Source organism: Bombus huntii, unplaced genomic scaffold, assembly GCF_024542735.1.
Source record: "Bombus huntii isolate Logan2020A unplaced genomic scaffold, iyBomHunt1.1 ctg00000072.1, whole genome shotgun sequence".
Taxonomy (NCBI): Eukaryota; Metazoa; Arthropoda; class Insecta; order Hymenoptera; family Apidae; genus Bombus; species Bombus huntii.
The window spans coordinates 86,895-99,088 of record NW_026099330.1 but is presented as its reverse complement, the minus strand read 5'-3'; the positions used below and the strand labels follow the sequence as shown (position 1 = coordinate 99,088).

The 12,194-nt window shown below is 36.2% G+C and overlaps 2 long non-coding RNA genes across 5 annotated transcripts; both read right to left on the bottom strand.

Moving 5' to 3' along the window:
* Positions 1-4,395: 4,395 nt before the first annotated feature.
* On the bottom strand, positions 4,396-5,058 carry LOC126876359 (uncharacterized). Of its 4 annotated transcripts, none has more exons than XR_007694134.1 (3): positions 4,957-5,058; positions 4,732-4,872; positions 4,396-4,665 (listed from the first exon to the last, which is right to left on the bottom strand). It is a non-coding gene; the product is annotated as an uncharacterized LOC126876359 (long non-coding RNA). The 4 variants fall into 4 exon arrangements; XR_007694135.1 differs by having other exon boundaries at positions 4,732-4,897; positions 4,957-4,971; XR_007694137.1 differs by having other exon boundaries at positions 4,732-4,891; positions 4,957-4,971.
* Positions 5,059-5,068: 10 nt separating this feature from the next.
* LOC126876360 (uncharacterized) lies at positions 5,069-11,835 on the bottom strand. The gene is made up of 4 exons (XR_007694138.1): positions 11,821-11,835; positions 8,626-8,906; positions 5,215-5,306; positions 5,069-5,097 (listed from the first exon to the last, which is right to left on the bottom strand). It is a non-coding gene; the product is annotated as an uncharacterized LOC126876360 (long non-coding RNA).
* Positions 11,836-12,194: the final 359 nt, after the last annotated feature.

Below are 12,194 nucleotides of genomic sequence, written 5' to 3'. Positions count from 1 at the left end.
TTTCTACTAATTGCCAGGTCTTATTTTTCATTAAACTATTCATTTCTCGATCCATTGCTTCTTTACATGAACCGCTGTCATCTCCACTTAAAGCTTCTTCATAGGTTTCATAGGACTGTGTGCACTAACTATATTCACATAAATGAAATATGAGCTCGTTTGACCATATCTTTGAGGTTTCTTTCTTTCCCGTCCTGACCTTCTCAAATTACTTTCTGTGTCCTCAAGTTTTTCTTCTGATTCGTTACTTAAATTTCTCTCCTTTTTTATTGCAACCTGCTCGACCTTTTCGTTTACATCCGAATGTTCGTCAAAAACCTTTTCTGTCTCATTGCCTGGTCCATCTTCTCCTCGAAATCCTACTAAATTATCATCTTCACCTATAAATTCTACGTGTCTTGCAATTACAATTTTATTATTAACTAGTATCCTATATCCATTGTTTTCATAACCTACAAGTATCCCAGTGTCTGCTTTTTTGTCCCATTTCGAATTTCTTTTAACTTCGGGTATTCTTACGAAAACTCTACTTCCGTACAATCTTAAATTATTTATATTCGGTTTCCTTTTTAAAAATATTTCAAATGGTGTTTTATTTTCATATGTGTTTGTAACGGTTCTATTTTTTAATTACGCCGCGGCTCTAACTATTTCCGGCCAATATTTAATATTCAGCTTTGAATCATGTAATAAGCATCTAGCGGAATTCATGATTGTTCTATTGTAGCGCTCAGCTGTTCCATTTAACTCGTGAACATAAGGTGGGCATGGTCCTACGACAATTCCCTTTTCCCTAGTTAGATTGTACATGCTTTTGTTCGTATATTCTTTTCCATTATCGTATCTTAATCTCTTTATCTTTTTACCAGTAAGATTTTCGACTTTGTTTATGTAATCAAGGAAGCAATTGTAAACTTCACCTTTTGATTTCAAAGTATAAATCAATGCACACTTACTGTAGTCATCTATAAATGTCAAGAAATATTTGGATCCATCAAACCCGGTATTATTATGAGGTCCATTTAAATCGGTATGTACTAATTCTAAAATCTCGCGTGCTCTTCTACGGTTATTTTGGAAGGGTACATTTCTACATTTTTAGCATGAGATTCTTGCCTTTCAATGTAACTACTTATCTTATATAAACCATGATCTTTGAATGCTATCCCTATCAACTTTCTGTATTTGTTATATATCTTTAAAGTATTTCCTGCTGAGACTATCTTATTTTCATTCGTTACTCTCGCATAGCTAATTAAGTTATTATCCATTTCTTTCACGTAAAATACATTAGACATTGTAATTTTAATCCTCCTTTTGTTTACTTCAAAGTAAGTTAAAATTTTTCCGACTTTTGTTTCTTTTAGAATTCTACCGTCTCCTAACTTCACATTTATCGGGTTTTTTAAATTTTCGTACTCAACAAAATAAGAGTCATTATTTATAATGTGATCTGAACATCCACTATCCAATATCCAATCTATTTTTCGCGTATCGCTAGTACATACCGTAATTTCATTTTTATTATTTTCGCGCTCTACTCTCGTTAGGAAAGATCCAATTTCTTGGTCGTCGTAGCCCTCGTTGTGTGAATAATTTGCGTCGTGTTGACTTGCCTCGTAGTAGCGTTGTTGCCGGCCTCTGCTTTGTCCTCGTTGGCCAAATCCTCGTTGGCCGTATCCTCGTCTTCTTTGGCCAAAACTTCGTCCGCCGCGACCCCCATTCTACTGCGGCTGATACGCACCTCCTTGCTGTTGTGTTCTTCCATTGTTTGCGCCATTGTTTCCGCCTCTATACGTGTTTGTGCAATTTTTTGCCATGTGACCGTACTTTCCACAGCCATAGCACTTTATGTCCTTTTTTTCGGCTGTAAATACATTTGACTTTGTTCTATCACTTTCTTTCTTGCTACGCGTTTCCCACATTATAATTTTATTTTTCAAAAATTCACAAGTCCGATCACTTTCTTTCACTGAGTCGATTAAGTCACCAACATAGCTCAATGATTCTGCTAGTGCTTTCAGCATGTAGTCGAGTTTTTCACGTTCGCTTACATTTGCACCGGCACTCTTTAATTCATTGATAGTTTTTTCAAATTCCGTGAAAAATGAATTTGATTCTTCAAAGTCTTTCAACCTCATCATGCCTAGTCTACTTCTTATACAAATTTGCACTGCTGTTGATTCCTTCATATACATCTCATCAAACTTTTGCATTATTTTTAAAGCAGTGTCTTGATCACCAACAAATTCTAATTGCTCATTCGTTATACTACTATAGATGTAGTTCATCGCCCATTGATTCTTTTCATCCCACTTATCTTGCGCATCCGTGTCCATTTTCTCTCGTGTAGCCGGTTCATAACATTTTTTACACTTTAGATACATTAATATTCTTTTCTTCCACATTCTGTAATCGCGTCCATCGAATATTTGAACCTTAATTTCGTCGTCCCTTGGCATCTTGATTCGTTTTCTATATTCACACCTTTTTTTTTTTCAAAAAATAATTCTCTTTATTATTCAAAATCTTTTTATTTGTTCTACTAATAGCCTTTTTATCTCTTCAGAACTTATTTCCAATTTTTTATTCCTTTTTATAAATCGACTTTTATACATTCACTCCCGGTTACACGTGGTTCCATAACCTTAAATCTCGGCAACCACGATCTTCTACCATGTTGAGAATTGTGGATCTTTGAAGCCGAAATAATGTTATAGGAACATTAAATGTATATTGACAGTTATTACTAAAATAATGATATATTTATTACATGAACGATTCTATATATATTTATCGATACACACTTGCACGCGTCTCAGAACCTTCTACACCCGACTCTTCATCGACGACTCTTAACCGACTGACTGTTTACATTCCTTTGTTTCGAGACGCTGCGCACACACACATACTTCCACACACTGATATATACATATAAGTATTTCTACTACTTAACTCAGTCCAGCACAGAAAATTACACATATCTCAACAGCCTTATATTTTGATCTATATCCCATCTTAGCCGCCCATCGAGGAGTGATGAGAAAATGCGGCCTAGAATTGGGCCGATCGTAATTGGTCGCCAGTTCTCGACCATATTTCCATCTTTATTAGCCTTTGGTATTAAGGCTGTCCTATTTTCCTTCCACGCGGTCGGAAAATAGGAACTATACCATAATATATTTGTCGGAGATGAAAGAACACCGGAGCCTTTGGAATTTTGGATAATCCCACACAACATTGTAACCTAGAGTCTACTATAGCTGTAATTGAACAATTGTAGTTATTCAATCCGATTGTAATTGTTCGAGAGTTGTGATAATGAGCTTGGGCTCGAGGCGACAGTCAGTCGCCGAACGTAGCCGCGGTCACAGGATGAACGCTTTGTCTAACAAAGGCATGGAATAATTCTATAGCTCTCCTTAAGAAGGAAATAGTTGTAACACTCGACAGTAAACGTTCCAACGGTCCCTGCCCCGTAGCTCGCCACACGCAGACCCTGTTCTTCGAGTAAGATGATCGAGTAAGATCGATCGTATATATATATGTAACTATGCACTAAATTTGAAACGTATGCGATGTATTGAAAGTTTTAAAAGTTTCTTTCAAGTTTCAGATATTTAATCTAAATTAGAGATATATTAGTAAAACATGAAATGAAATATATATATTTACATTATAATTTTTAAACATATTCGTATTTTTAAACATCATTAAGTAAATTTCTAAATAATTAAGAATATACTGCTTCTTATTAAATAGGTACGAAATGTTTTTATTAGCGAGAAGCTATTAAAAGTGATGGTTGACAAATTGTATCGATATACCACAAGTTGACGAAGTATACCAGTAATAATTTAACAAAGCAAATTCTTCACTGCGATCTTCGAGAGAAATTCCTTGGAATTGGAATTGTTGTAACGAACGCAGCTGCATTTATAACATGCGACATAAGTAAACTCTTTTATATACTAAGCTATTTGATTAATGCTAAGTATGTAAGAAATCTAAAAAGCTTTTAAAATCGTATATTTATCATTGTACTATTGATTTTCCTACCATTTCGAAATGTACAACTTTGAGAGTAATTACTATATCTTCGTTCTTAAATAATGGAGCAGCTAGCGAAAAAAATGAAGGAAAGGCGGAGAAACGATGCAGAATATTCATAACGTGCACGTGATTCATCTGCATGTTTCAGTTTTGTTGTATATTTCACAATCGAACATTTTCTTTTCTCTTCTATCGTACTCTTGTATCTTGTGACGTGACTGTTTCTCGTGGGAGATAAGAGCAAGACGAAATGCGGTTTCTAGCATTTCGCAAACAAAAAAGGACGAAACTGTTCGCTTTTCTTCTGTTTTCTTGTTTTTAAATAGAGATGAAAGATAAAAAGACATATCTACAGAATTTATTCTATTTCCATTACACTATTTTCATCTGAATCAATTGGCTTGCTGAATAAATTCTTCTTGTTTACAGGCATAGCTAATAGAGATTTGGATAGTCTAATATGGCTTATTTTCATTCTTTTTCTTAGCTCTAATACTTTCTTTAAATCTTTCTCGCCAAACCTTATAAATTTAAAATTATTCGCACACTGTAATTCATTATTCCAATTCAATAACATTTCACACTGAGTTGCATTTAAAATATCAGAAATTTCTGAAAAATAAAGGAGGGTTTGTACATCAGGATATATTGAAAATAAATTTGGCTGTAATTCTTTACCTATTCCACGTGTATGATATTCTCCTAGTTCTTTCTACTCTAATTATATGTTCCCTCCTAGCATGCTGTCTACTCCTGTTGCTAGCTATAGACCTTTTAATAGTAATTTCTTCCATTTCTTCATCATTTCTTGCTACATACCTTTGGATCAAATATAGAACTATAACTAATCACATCTTTAATGTACAATCTCTGTATCATCATGTGTATACATTTTTGTTTTACCTCCGTTTCTAACAAACTTGCAGTTATCTCTGGAGTATAGGGTCACACGCCTGGAATCATATTGTTTCTGATCCACGATATTTTCTCTCCTATTGAATTCTGTTTCTGCAGGACATTTCTGCCTTCTGTCTATTTGATATTCTGAAACAAAACACATTGTCCATTTCCTTCTTTATTACACAAAAGTATTATATAATCATATAAAATAAATGAAATGTACATAACAAAATCACATAATTTAATAGTAATTGTATTTACTTTTTGGCTTTTTTCGTAATAGCGATAGACTTTCTGCTATTTGGGTGTATCATTTTCTTTGGCTTCAGGAATTCTTTTCTCATTGCAGTGGCCTATAAAAGACAACAAAATAAATTAGTTAAAATATTACCATGGCTATGAATTATTTCGATTATCCTAATCATCAAAACTCCAACTCAGGCTATCCGTTTACTCAATGTATAATCATGCACAGGCGAATCGTCGACAGTATCACACGCTTAGAAGCACTAATAGAGTAGACAAAACATCCTACATGCCACAGCTATCGAAACAATAACCAGATAGCAACGGATAGGCGCCTCTGATATACACCCGACGATAACCGCTTCAGAGGGACTAAAACCTCAGTACAAGAAGTCTTCCAAATTAGCGTTCTATACCTCTTTGTTATAACACCCTGAACCGTCACTCTGTTGGATTCATACGATAAATTTTACCACTATATCTAAAGTTTAATTCTTTAACTTATTTGTGAAACGTTCGAACTGCGACTCGAGGAGATCACCGGTGATTTGTCAATTTCGTGATTTGTTGTGTCTCGTATATGATAACAGCAACGACGGCGACGCCTATCGATAGTAAAAGTAATATCGAAGTATACCTTCCTACCATGACATTTCCGGGCTAACAAACTTCAAAATTGGTTTCTTTTGTTTCAAGATATTTTTAGCTATTTTTTTTTAATCTTATAATGATAACCTATTTTAAAATGTGCAATGTTTGATAAATGTACATTAGTAAAATTTCATACGAAGAAAGTTTTTGGGAATCCGTATTATATTCAGCGAGCAGAAAACGAAGACTTGACGGAAGTTGACAACAATGGAGATAAAAGTCTTTATCGTAATATTGTTTTTATTGATTTTAACGTCAGATGGAACGGGTTTCGACAGAAAACGATCCACCAAATTTCAAAGAGGTAACGAGCAAACTTCAAGTAAAAACGAGCAGAAGTCAACACCCGATTATTATTATTACTGCGACTCAACAGAGTTTGGAGTAGTATTATACAAAAGATTCCGTATTTGCGTTCTTGTTCGCCGTGCGACATGATAGAAATTGATTTCTCTTCCGCTTGTATCAGATGCGGGATGTTGGTTGATCCTTTTTCACCGGTCTCGATTATCCTATTTCTCTTTATTCGCCTATTTTTTAAACACAAATGTAATATCGTAGAATAAATTTGAATTAGAGATCGGTTGAAAATAGAAAAAACCGTGTATGTCGTCCTTCTGTGGTTCGTTTACATTTAAGAGCGCCTATGTGACTAAAGTCACCTAGTTCTTACAGAGATATGAGAAAAACAATAAAGAACGCTAGAGCAGAAGGACGGTTTCGGGTTCAAGGAGCGATGACCGAGAGGTCAGAGTATGCGAGTCGAAAAGCGAGTGTGTTGCGAGAGTCAGAGCGAATTGAGTCGTTGAAGAGTAGAGTCGTTAGAGCTAATTGAGTCGTTGAAGAGTAGAGTCGTTAGACGTTTCGAGTCGTCGAAGAGTAGAGTCGTGAGAATTGATAGAGTTGTTAGAGAGAGAGAGTGTGTGTGTTAGATTCGTTGTGACGAGAGTGATCAAATAACTGTAAAGTTATTTGATATAGATACGAGTATTGCATTTAGTTTCCGTTAAATATCGTTCTCTGTCCAATTTATATCCGTATATTCAGTTTAATATTAATAAATTGTAAGTAATCGGGAAAAAATTTCTATCCTTATTTTCCGATATTACACAAATATAGATTTTTTACGATTATTTATATTGTTCATGACATCATTTGACGAATTCTTCGAGAACTTCGCAAGGGAACCAAGACATAAATGATATTTAAAATGTTTATAGCAGTTCTGAAGTAAAGAGAAGCGATATTAGTTTGAAATGATGGATCATTTCAATGACTTTATTATTTATTGCCTTAATAGCTATCTACATATTATTTTAGTTGCGTTTTTCTTTTGGATCGGAAATGACTATCCTGTGTTTCGTCAATAATTTGTCTTGCTTCTCTTGGTGCATTTCTAAAAGTAGTATTGACATAAATGAATTTTTTACTGCAAGAGTTAACATCACTTTTTTTCGACTTCTCTTTTAGGTTACAAGAGTACAAAGCTATATATAGGCCAAAACATGTATGTATCTTTCGATAAAAGATAAATTTTTATTCAAAACCTACGAGACTGCACGCAGATATTTCAAATTGCAGCGAATATTATCACGAATACTTCGCGTTAAACATGTTATATCTTTTAACATTTTCAGAGACGCGTAAACATCTGCAAGCTATTTATCACTTTATTCGATTGCATATTGTAGCGGCATATGAGTCATAGGACGATGCGAATCGAGAGTAACTCATGTTGTTGTTTTGCCTCGGGGCATTGATACCGTCTCGAGGTACGAAACTTGATAATAAACAAACTCCGGACAGAACAATATCGCCGCTACGCGCAACCGTCAACCGAAGTCGAATTTAAATTCGTTAGAGGGAGATCGTTAGAAGAGTACTGCCGATAGTTTTAAATACATTTGACTACACCAAATATCAACTCGTCTCATCACTATATACACCAACGCGTTTAATCAACCTCCACATAATCGAGAAATGATTTCAAATTTGACCCACGTTTCTATCGACTTCGCTTTCTTCTTTATTTTGGAAGAAATGCACATTCACTATTTATCAGCTAAGCGAACTCGAAACGAATGAAAATTCCCAACCACCACGTAGACCAAAGCCTATCAGCCTTTTCCGAACCTGTAGGTTACAACGAGATTCTTAATTAATTAATTCGTTTCTTACAGGCTACAGAGTCTGAGAATAAAGAATTTTTTTGACCGTTTTGTTACGACCTATGTTAAAACCACATCATAGGAATAAGATAATAATACAGATCGTAATCATTATATATCGGTACATACTATCAATTTGATTGTGCAATTAAATAACATAATATCAAAAGTAATCAAATGTTGGGATACTTTTGCGCGATAGTGTATATGTGTAAAATAATATGATTCTATAAATTCATTCACAATAAATCAAAAACAATGTTGTGTTGCTTATTCTAGTAAACAATCCAACCATTTAACTGTAAGATATTTGGAAAGTTCATGTAACAAGCATACAATATGCCACCCGGAAGGTACCAACTACGTTCCTCTATGAAATTAGTACAAATGTTTCAAGACTTATATATTATTAACATTTCACGCAACGTTTTTATAAGATACGTTAATCCGTAGAAATGACCCGTCGCAGTAAATTTATACATAGATCAGAGTTAGAAAATACAAAAGAACGATATTTTCTCTGAGTATACGAAGTTAAAATGGTGTTGGACGCAAATTAATTGGTTGGAAAGAGGCGCCTTGAAGCGTACTAAAAGAGGTAGCTTACCTCGTTGAAATACCATGGAACGAAACCCTGTTGGGCAATGGGCATTCTGCTGTAGCCTGGAATTCCTTTTGCTCCCGTATTCTTCTTCTGTTTTCCGTGGTTTTTGTTACAACACTCGCGACGTTTTCATTCAAACGAACACACAACGCATAAACGGAGAAAAACAAACGTTGAAGGTTGCGTCGCGTCACGCGAATCACTGACGCTACACTTATACGTTGGAAACAGGAACGAAACCGACGCAGGTGCAACACGGGGCCCGTGAAATGTAAACTATCGAACTACGTATAATAGCACACGAAAGTATTTCTATTGTTTGTATATATATATATATGTGTGTGTGTTTGTATATTTGTGTGTGTGTATATATATATTTGTGTGTGTATATATATATATATATTTGTGTGTGTGTATATATATATTTGTGTGTGTGTGTGTGTGTGTGTGTGTGTGTGTGTGTGTGTGTGTGTGTGTGTGTGTGTGTGTGTGTGTGTTCATATATATATATTATAAATTGGTTATATATATATATATATATATATATATATATATATATGTCGGGTCACGATTCGAATTTTGGGCGCGCGACGACTCTTCGTGTGGACTAGCCATCGTTTCACAAAGCCGAGATTTTATTTAGACATATATACAGGTCTATCACTAAGCTTAACAAATAATAAGTACAACTAATAATAAGTCTAACAAACACTAAGCCTAATGAATAATACGATCTACGAATAATTAAATTAAATAATACTATTAGCAATGTTTGAGTTCAAACGAATCCACGATCACCGGGATAACTCCTTACTAAGCGAAACTAACTTAGACGCAAATGCGATCGTCGAAAATGCTCGATGTATCACTGCGCCAAATACGATAAGGATAGGTTCGACAAAAACAAAGCTAAAATAGTTAGGTTCAACCTTGGCGATTTCGTGTTACGTAAAAACGAGGAAAGAAACCAGACGAAGTTAGATCCGAAATTCAGGGGTCCATTCGTAATAGCCGAGATTTTGGAAGGAGATAGATATACCCTAAAAACCTTAGACGGCAAACGATCATATAAGGACAGACACGACAGACTGAGAAAAATGCCAGAAGGTTGCGTCCCTGCTGAGTTAGACGTCTGCGGTGATGACAACGGCGGTGATAATAACGATGCAAGTACACTGACCTCAGAGGATCATTAACACTGCGTTGTGGTCATAGTAATACACCGAGTGGTTTTATGTGCTTTTGTTGTAACCCGTTGAGTGGGTTGATGTGTTTTTGTTGTAACCCGTTGAGTGGGTTGATGTGTTTTTGTTGTAACCCGTTGAGTGGGTTGATGTGTTTTTGTTGTAACCCGTTGAGTGGGTTGATGTGTTTTTGTTGTAACCCGTTGAGTGGGTTGATGTGTTTTTGTTGTAACCCGTTGAGTGGGTTGATGTGTTTTTGTTGTAACCCGTTGAGAGGGTTGATGTGTTTTTGTTGTAACCCGTTGAGTGGGTTGATGTGCTTTTTGTTGTAACCCGTTGAGTGGGGTTACGTGCTTTTGTTGTAACCCGTTGAGTGGGGTTACGTGCTTTTGTTGTAACCCGTTGAGTGGGCTTACGTGCTTTCTGGGTGTAATGCACCCAACGTGGCAATATGATCCAACAAACTGAGGTTCACCGGTGTACGAAATCGAAAATGATCTGTTGTGTCATTACGGTCTGGCTGGCGACTCACAGAACGCACCTAACACTTTGAATACAAATTATAACATTACAAATTCCTATTCTCTTTTATTTTTCTGTTGTCAAACCTCCGAACGAAACTTTGTTATTGCACTGGACCCTTGACTTACTTGGACATTTAGTTAAATCGCAAATAATGTCAGTTGTATCGAATCTAATGTAAGAAATACGATATTTTAGTTACACACGAGGACGTGTGATAGTCAGGATGGCCGTGTCGGAGATGAAAGAACACCGGAGCCTTTGGAATTTTGGATAATCCCGCAACATTGTAACCTAGAGTCTACTATAGCTGTAATTGAACAATTGTAGTTATTCAACCCGATTGTAATTATTCGAGAATTGTGATAATGAGCTTGGGTTCGAGGCGACAGTCAGTCGCCGAACGTAGCCGCGGTCACGGGATGAACGCTTTGCCTAACAAAGGTATGAAGTAATTCTATAGCTCTCCTTAAAAGAAATATTTGTGGCGACACGCGACAGTAAACATTCCAACGGTTTCTGTCCCGTGGCTCGCCACGTGCAGACCCTATTCTTCGAGTAAGATGATTGCCAGATGTCGATGCGTCTCCGCAGTACATGTTCGGCTAGCCCGAGGGCCCGTTATAAATCTTAAGGTTTAGTTAACTAAAGTCCTTCAAACAGACAAACAGTCTTTGTCCCAACTACGGGAAGATAGGGAAGACATATTTTTCAACGAGCGGCGTCTCCCACTAGCAACTTTCCCTCGAGGGCGGCTAGCATCCTTTTCTAACCACCGATATGGAGATTAACCAATTAGCAGCAACACTTTCTGAACGAAGGCTTTTCTCGACGAATCCGATGATCTCGTATCCTTAGACACACCCCGTTATAGTTTTCCTGTGTGGCATCATCGGGACGGGAAAGGCTTTCTCGCTCGCGATCTCATCGATCCAAGAGTAACGCCTTCGCGATCAGTGATTATTCTCAGACTTAGACTTTGTGAGTACGTTCTGTTGTCATCCCGTTGACCGCGGATTCGTTATTGAACCTAGGATCATTGTCATTAGTATCTCGAGCACCTAACTACCGCGGTTACTTGTCCGGTTCTATAATAATCGTATTTGCACTAGTCAATGTCTTCTCCATTGCATAACGACAACGTGTAACCCAAACGAAGATTCGTTTCACGCCCCTAACCCTAATTCTAATGTAAACCCGATATATATATATATATATATGTATGTATAAGATTTATAAAATGAATGCTCGGTAAAATGTCTGTGATAAATAATAGCAATTAAAATGGAAAAATTTTTAATTGCATTGCTTCGACTATACATATACATATACTTAATGTGACTTACTTTGTATGAGAAAAATTCTGTTTGCCAATTCGATATCGAGAGCTGATAATGCTAACATACGATGAAACGATAACAGAAGAATCCGAATATTCAGAACTTTTCACGATATATGTTAAATAATATTATGAAATAAATTAAATAATTACCCCGCATTGCTTCCAGCGTACGTGTTCACGATTCTCGGCGAAACCGAATATGGCAGCAGGAAATCAACCAATCACAACTTCGGAAGAAAGTAAAGCGCGGGAAGAAATCGCGGCATCCAGCTTCCTGCGAATCTATTCTCGATCTCGATGTAAGCAGTAATCTTTCGATAATCGTTTTGCAAAATGGCGTGTCTTAAACGAAGTGTATAGTAAAATTCGTATTTGAGAGACGCATAAATAAACGATATCAGGCTATTTCCCGCGAGAAATTCACGTTCGGTTGCAACATAACATGTCACGTATGTATTTTCGTCGAAAACTGATTTCGAGGGACGTGTATATGTGCGTATCAAGTTACTTGGCGAAAGTTCAAC